We start from the raw sequence: 8,447 nt of genomic DNA, 5'->3' as shown, positions 1-8,447 counted from the left end.
TCGCGCTGCCATACCGCCAAAAAGCCAAACCGCAAAAAGCTATCGCCAAAGGCCTTCGGAACGCTCGGAATCGGTCGGATCCTTGACCGTATGTGGCCCAAGGGAGCACCTTATAAAGACACCAATAATTTTGATGGCAGCCTTTTTATTCTATGAGCTAGACAGCAAAAATCGACCATCGCTTGTTCGCACTAACAGTGTCGCGCTCCGTACAATAATGGAGTCACTTGGGTATGTTATTCCAAAACTCACTAACAGTGAACTAGATATTGTGTGGTTGGGAGAAGAGCGTATTGGTTCAAGTGATGGATGAAGAAAGAGTAAATAATTAGCACTGGGACAACACAATATTGTGGAGCGCGATAAATCAGACAGGTTGACAGGCATGTGATTGCGACTTTATTTTGGTACAATTTCAAACACTGAATTCCCGTGCCCATAGTGAATCATAGATCAGAAAACCTTCGCCTTAGTGAGGAAGTAGAACAAGGAAATCATGCCATCAAAAAGGCGACACACCAATTCTGATAGTAGTTTGCGGTCCTTGCTGACCCACTTGTGCCCCCTGGCCCCAAGACACCACCATTTGCAAGCTGCTGCAAAGATATCCTTGTAAAGGCCTCATTCCGCTCGATCAGCTCGGTGAAGTTGTTAAGGTTCGGGTAAGCCGCACCTGAAATTGCATTTTTCTTACGTTGCCAGTGCCCCATGTGGTTGTCGGTCCGTGGACCTGGGCTTCCGTGGTGGTTCCACAGCTGGATGGAAAAATGGTGATCCATCCAGGTGTCATCAAAATAGTGAAGCACGAACGAAGATATCCTGCGCCGGTGACAACGATAACTGCTATGCTCGTTTGCAGTAATGCAGACACCACAAACACTGCCGGTGATCAAATCTCCAAGGCTGTTGATAAGAGGGAAACATTAGGTCACCAAGGAGGACAGACATTGGACGATTGAACCGACCCAGCTGATAACAAACAATGGTCCAAGCGGGAAGGTTTTTTCGGGATAGGGCGAAATGAGAAAAGCTGAAACGTGAAGGTCGTCTTGAGCCGGGCAGAAACGGGAAGGTTGAAATATAGGAATGGGTATAAACGATAACCACTCGACAAGTTTTATTCCCTCAAATAAATGCCACAGGTGCCTATAGTGTGATTACTTGGCTTTCCGAACGCTAGGCCTAAGCTGACATCAGTAATAGAGAAGTTTTGTTTTTCTGTCTTATCTTTTGATTTATGTAATGTCTTTGAATCAAACGTAAAGTCACTGGAAAGTAGCGCCAAGCTCCCTGTATGGTCGCTATTTTAATTCATCAAATTATCAGTTTCTCTTTTACCTCTCCATTCAAGGTGAGCCGAACAAAACTCGTTGGTGACCTGTAGCTTTATAGAGACGTTTCTTGAATTCCGAGATCTTACCATCCGCACACCGGCGAAACAAGCGCACATCGTCGCACCGCCACCACATGGGGCGGCGAAGCTTAGCGGCATTAAAAGAGTCGTGTTTTTCGGCCCCCCCCCCCCCCCACACACACACACAATGTGCAAAAAAAATATAATCGATAGCTGTAGCACAGTAGCGCAATGTGGGCCGCGGAATGTTACCGTCACGTACCGAGGGCGGAGGTGCTGCGTAGCTAATTCTCATAGCCGTCGTGGTTGGCATCGTGGACGCCACTCACGACCTCCGCCAGTGCTCGGTGATCGATGAAGCAAGCGGGTAAGCGCGGTGGAAGTCTCTAAAACCATTCAACATTACCCGTAACGACTGGATACTGCCAAAGTGGGATTTCGCACAACGCGAGTGATGTTTGAAAACAAGTCTTTCAAGCAGACGACACGGAAGGTTCTCCTTTCGTCGCGCCGTTACTGGCGGGATGCCGGGCTCCCCTTTCTTTTATCCCCAAGCTGCACGACCAACAGGAAAACCCGACTTCCTTGACCTCGGGCCATAAACAAAAAAAAAAAAAAGCTTTTTTTTCTTTTTTTTTTTTTTTTTGCGCACGCGGCGATGACATCTGACAAGGACGAAATATCTGCAAAGTGACGCCCCATAAAGCTATATCTTTAAACTTAAATTTTATGTCCTTAAATACACAAAGACAACGATACCATCGTAAGAGATATGTGGAGATAAGCGGGATTGATAAGTGGATGGCATGCACATCGCCATGCATACACGCTTATACTGGCGAGTAACGCTTTAGTACAATGATGCTCCATAGCGATCTTGATGCGACTAAGGCCCTTCGATGCGTCTGCGTTTGTCTTGCAAGTAACGTCAAATGCGCAACTGCACGAGGCCCGTGTCTCGAGACGCCCTAGGAAGCAAATGGCGGCGGTGCACCCGCTCGTGGCACGTGTCTTGCGCGTTTCCTCAACAACGGTTGGCGATATATTCGCGACTCCAGCGACCTATAAGGGACGCCACGATGAGGAAAATATTACCGCGAGCAGGGCCGAGAAAGCAACGCTCGGTCATGGACTTCTATAAGGTTCTCGTTTATTCTTGCTCCGGACATAACTTCTATCATTTATTCCTGCTTTTGTTGTCCTAGAAAGTGCGTGTTCATTCTCGCCTCGAGCACGCGACGTTGGAGCCTTCTTCGCCGAATCTTCGAGATAGTGACGGGTGGTGACTGAGATAGTCAGTCACCACCCAGCGTTCGATCCCGCTGTTACGCCGACTTCGAAGATTGCGACGCTCTATTGTTATCTTCTGTTTACTTTTTCTTTTCTTGTTTTGGGCACAAGTTTGCTTCATTAAACGTTTAGTTTACTTCAGTTTTCGTCACCTCATCACTTGTCGTTCGTGCCACTTTGGTGGAGGTGCGGGGTATCGCTTTCTATGCCCGTGAAGCGCACACCTACGAAGACATCACAGCCAAGTGAAGTGTTCAGCCCCGGAAGGCTACCCTTCGCAGAAGACACCGACGCCCGATCAAGTCGCCGCAACCAAGGCCTACCCCCGGAACTCGGACCCCTGCCGCAGAAACCAAAGAAGTAGACAGCGACGATGACCACTCCACCCGTCGTTGTTCTACCCGTCGCTGCTTGTATACGCCCGCGTCCTTCCATAGTGAGCCTTATGAAGATGTCGAGGACTGACAATGGACTGGCTACAGCAATGCGAGAGTGTGGCCCAGCACAGCGGATAGACGGAAGAACAGCGCCTACAGAGTCTTTACTTCGCGCTCGAAGGAACGGCCAGGCACTTGTTCGAAAATCGCGAAACTTTCTTAACCTTGTAGACCGCCTGCAGTGATGCGCTGAGAGGGACATTTATCCAGTCATGGGTAAGTTACTTTTAGAAAAAAGTAGCGAAGTTACCGTTACAGTTACCGCAAGAAAAGAGTAACTCGTTACAGTTACTTTTAAAAAGTAACGACGTTACTTTTCAGTTACTTTTCTATAAAACAAAAACAAATTTAGAAAAATTAGAAAACGCTCCACACAACGTTTTATTGCATAAAATTAAGAAAAGTACGCTTTTTACTTCATATTTTAACTTAGCAGCAGTTGCTTTTCGAGGTTGGTGTTTGAAAGCTTCCATGCCAGACTAGTGGCGCAAATCAAAATAAGGAAACATACGTATTGCGGAGTAGTGGCGCTAATCAAAATACGAGACATGGACAGTGTCCTTCCCGTGTATTGTTGTTTCACGGTTGATTCACCCGATTAAAATGCGTTTGCAGAGAAAAAAAGAAAAAACACAACATCAGTAATGCTTCAAGACACTAAGATTAAGTGTTCAGTCACTAAGTACAAGCGCGTGCGTAAAGATAGCTAGATATTTTGTCATAAAATCTACACGTGGCTATATTCGGGTCGTGACTCGCAAGAAGGAACGTATTCACAACTTAGTGCAGGGCCAACTTGACACTTGAAATGTCGGAATAGACGATTTTGAAAGTGCAAGGAATTGCTAAATTGCACTCGTTCAGTGATATATTATTCATAAAACACTGGAAAGTAACGACAAAAGTAACGTCGTTACTTTGATCGTTACCTAAAAAAAAAGTAATAGAACTACAGTTACAAGTTACATTTTTAAAAAGTAACTCGTTACAGTTACAAGTTACCAAAAAAGTAACGAAGTTACAGTAACGCGTTACTACCCAAGACTGCATTTATCAACCAATATCGAGGAGAGAGGGCCGAGGACCTTCTTTGAATGAAAACCCAGGTCGCAAACGAAACAATCACCAATTTCGCCGAGGATGTCCTGCCCCTGGTCGCTCGCGCCGACCCTCAAGTCACTGACGAAAAGAAGCTGCGGATCCTGATGCGAGGATGACATCTTCGGAGGCCTCGTCCGTAACCCTGGGCGAAACGTTGCCCAGATCTGTTTTGTTGGTCTCATATTTGTTATGTTACCACAAACTAATAATTTCTTCCTTAAGAAAAAAAAAAAAAAAAAGCTGGTGTATGTCGATTTTTTATTAGGAAAACGTTTCCCCCACCCTCCTAGATCCACCCATGCATCTGCTGATATTAACTTCCTGTCGAGGAGCTTCGAGAAACGCAGGTTGCTTTGCTATACACTTCCAAAATGCTCCTTGCCAAGTTTCTCTTCTGAAGAAGCATTGTGTTTTCTTGTTGGAGCTTTAATGAGAAGATATTTAACAGGCTGAGGACATTGGTTTCAAACATTGTAGCTACTCCCCATCCTCTAAGAAACAAGAATGTTCGAGGAATTTCAAGCAACAACTGGTTGCGGCCCCTGCCAGGGTGGCGAGCGCTAGTCCAAAACATGAGCAAACGTATAAAACGCAGAAACCTTTCATGAGCATGCCATGGCGCACAAGATGCTCGGGACATGACGCTACGGGCGGTGGCTGTTGGTCTTTTTACGATAATGAATAGCATACAACTAATATGTGCATTTTTTTTTCTTATTTAAATACTTTGTCACAATCGTGCAGACGAGCTGCGGTGCCTATAGACCGTATTGGAGTTTCAAGGCACGCTGAGACTTCCCACCGAAATGAACCATTAGAAATTAAAATTGGTGTGTCTACGTTTATACAGCCTGAACACACGTATGTGGCCACAACAGAAACCCGCTGCCACCGGTGGGAGACTTTTAAGAACTGCATTAGACTGGCAAATCTTCAGCAAAACTGAGCTTCAGCCGGGTCAAGATATCGGCCGTCCTGAGAAAGTACCCGTCCTGGAGCAAAAGTGAATGTGTTATTCTTCGTGTCTTATACGTTTTGTTTATATATATTTTTATAGTCAACTTGAATCATATCGCGTGCTCCCTCCAAGGTTGCACCACTTGGTGGGATAAACTATTTTATGCTAAGTTGTCAAGGCCAGCGTACTTCCGCCGCTTGCTCCGTCGGAACATGTTCTCGAAGAAGCGGTGCGGGGCTGCAGAACTTGACAACGTAGCACAGAATAATTGACGCCGAATGCAGTGATTAGCGTTGGGCAAAGTGATCAAACACGCGCGACGTCTGGTCGATAAAAGCGTCCATGGCCACAATTGCAAAAGAAATGCTACGAAAAAAATCCAAGGAAGGTGTCAAAACAGGCTCAGAATGAACGTCGAAGTTTAGTTTCTACCTCTGGCTTGACCTTGTTCCCACTCAGCTGTCACTTAAATGTCAACATCAATCAAAATAATTGACAACCCCCGCCACCCCCTCCCCCCCCCCCCCCCCCCCCTTTTCCTCCCCGGCTCGATATCCAAATACCCTCAACAAATATAACTAACACTCCTTCGCCTATTTTGTTTTCTTGCTTTTTGTCAATTATTCGCGTCCGCTTTCTCAGAACGGGTGCGTCTTTTTAAAGCGGTCACATCTGGCTAAATCAAAAGAGAAGGAAAAAAAAAACACTTTATTTAGGACTGCGCTTAGGACCCATTCCCAGGCTTGTACGTATACCACCTTACCTTTTTGTTTATTTTATTTTCTCGTTCTCCGTTTCTTGTCCCTAGTCGTGCGCTCGTTTTAATATCCTTTTGCGCGCGTGTGTCCGTTTTGTTTCTTCGAGCTCGCGAACGTGAATACGCGGGCTGCACGCCTCCCCGCTACGCGGTGATAGAACGGGATCAATGCCACCGTCCGAAACAGGATAGTAATGAGACAAGAAGGATGATCTGCGCTGCGATGCACACACCGGTCCTCCCTGTATCCAGGGCACATATCATAAGCATCCAGTCCCCCTGACTGCCAAAAAAAGGCAAAAAAAAAAGGATAGGCTGGAAATAATAGAGCAGCGAGAGCGTTTGTTGTTGGCATAAAAATAGAACGAAACTTATTTTTTAATTCTTAAAGCGGTTTACACAAGCCTATGTTCGTGACGTCACACCCAGTGTGATTGGGCGTTTAATGACGCAAGAACTCCGACCGTAAGGCGTCAAATGAATGTTCTCTAAGCCTTCTTTCTAACCTTTTTTTCTTTTATTACCTCGAAGACTTAGAGAGCATTACAGAGAGGAGACGAAAATACATGAAACCGGCAAAATACAACGAAGGAAAGACAAATGTAGGTTAATTTCCCAAGAGACAGCTCACCTAAGATCAAGAGAAAATCGGGTGAAAATTGGGGGTGGACTAACTTTCGGTGTTCAATCGAAAAAAGTTGAACAAGTGCGTTTAGGTTATGCATGTGTCCCTGCTAAACCTCTTATTGCGGCGAGGGGTAACGAAGCAAAGATGACTGCACTTCCCAGTCAGCAATGTTCGCCTATATTCCGCCATAGCTAACTAGCCGCATTTACGCCGAAGCCATAATTTATCCGAACACTACGATTGCTAGAAGATCAGTGGAACTGATAATTGATGATATGTAGCAGAAAAAAAAAAAGGGTTTTGGAGCAGAAATTCTTACTTTTGGAGCAGACAGTTGTGAGCTTTCATATTCGAAAAATTCAGGTGTGATCTCTTTGAAAATTATCCTGTGGAAAAAAAAAAACTGCAGTTGTTGGAGTAATGGAAGACCGTTTAGAGTGTTATGCCTACAGGGAACCTGGAGCTACAGATGTTTATTTATGTTTTTATTTAACAATCATACGCCGGTAAGTTTGCAATGTCTGCATTAACCTATTAGGAATACCGATAGCGTCTTCAGTCTGTGTTTGATATAAAAATCTGTTTTGGCTACTTTGTAGGGTTTGTGTCGTGGTGACGTGACAGTCAACATCAAACTGACACTCTTGTAGTGTTTCACACTGCCCTGCTTCTTATTCAACCTGCAACTGTTCATAGAGCAGCAAAGCGGAGCACCTAGCTACTCTAACCAGTCACAACTTGTAGCGCTAGCTATTCATTGGGATTGATGTGAGCACCTAACTCTTCGTTAGGCATGTGCAAATAATGAATTTTGGGTTCAAAGCAAATACACAGTGAATAGTGGTTTTGGCCGAATATTTTGAATCGAATATTGAGAAGTTGCTGCGCCTTTATCCAAGTCTTCAACTACTGTTACATCATGCTAAAACGAAAATTCCGCTAAACTCGCGAAGGTTGTTCCCAAGCTTTTAGTTGCTCACTTATGAGCTCTGTTAAATTTAATCTAGCTATATTTATAGATTGTGGCCTCAGAAATGCCAATACCTCCATTGGGATGGCAAGTAAGTGACAGACTTGACATAAAATTAAACCTACGAAGTAGCCCAGTCATACCTAATTGAGGGGATTTATAAATCTTCTTGATAAATAAAAACATTTTCTTCGATTCTGAAAAAAAAACAAGCATAAATAATTAACACAGGTTGTTAAAACATCCCTGCCTAACATATACCCGTGCATAATAGCCACAGTTAAATTTGGAAGATTTTACTGCAATGTAAATATCAATTATCAATCTTTTCCTTTTTCTTTGAGGCGCGCGCGTGCATGATACTTTGAAGGTGTGTTTTTCGCCTAAGTGCGCGGCTGCGCTGCGGCGAAGCGAGTCGCAAGATTGCGGTGTAAGCTCCGCGGGTACCGCTTCTCCTCAGTGCACCGGTGCTTGGGAAGAAGCGCACTCAAGGGGGCTGATCCGCCGCGTCAACACTCCGAAAGGTACGAATATCGCAGTACATTTAAGCGAATATCAAATAGCGTTTTATTTGAAACTACTATTCGATAATTCGAATATTCGAGCGACCCTACTCTTCGCACATTCCCCGGGCTTTTGAAAGAACATCAACTGTACTTAATTTTCACTGCCATCGCCAAGAATGCTACGTGGCAGACAGCTTCAGTTTTCTTTTCGAGATCAGTTCCTTTTTGGCGCAGACATGGCGCAAATTGTGCACAAATACAGTTTTTGGAGCAGCATGTCGCAGGGTTATTCATTCTGACGCAGTTTGGAACAAATGGCGCAGCAGTTCTACTATTGGAGGTTGGCTATCTTAACGGTGTTTAAGAAGAAACAAATTGCAAATCAAGCCAAGAATAGGGGTGGGTTTTCTTTCGGGGGGTGGGCCGTCTCTCGGGGTATTACGGTA

This window comes from Ixodes scapularis, unplaced genomic scaffold (genome assembly GCF_016920785.2).
Source record: "Ixodes scapularis isolate PalLabHiFi unplaced genomic scaffold, ASM1692078v2 PGA_scaffold11__112_contigs__length_91849675, whole genome shotgun sequence".
NCBI classification, from domain to species: domain Eukaryota; kingdom Metazoa; phylum Arthropoda; class Arachnida; order Ixodida; family Ixodidae; genus Ixodes; species Ixodes scapularis.
The sequence above is the reverse complement of the archived record's forward strand: the minus strand, read 5'-3'. Positions refer to the sequence as shown.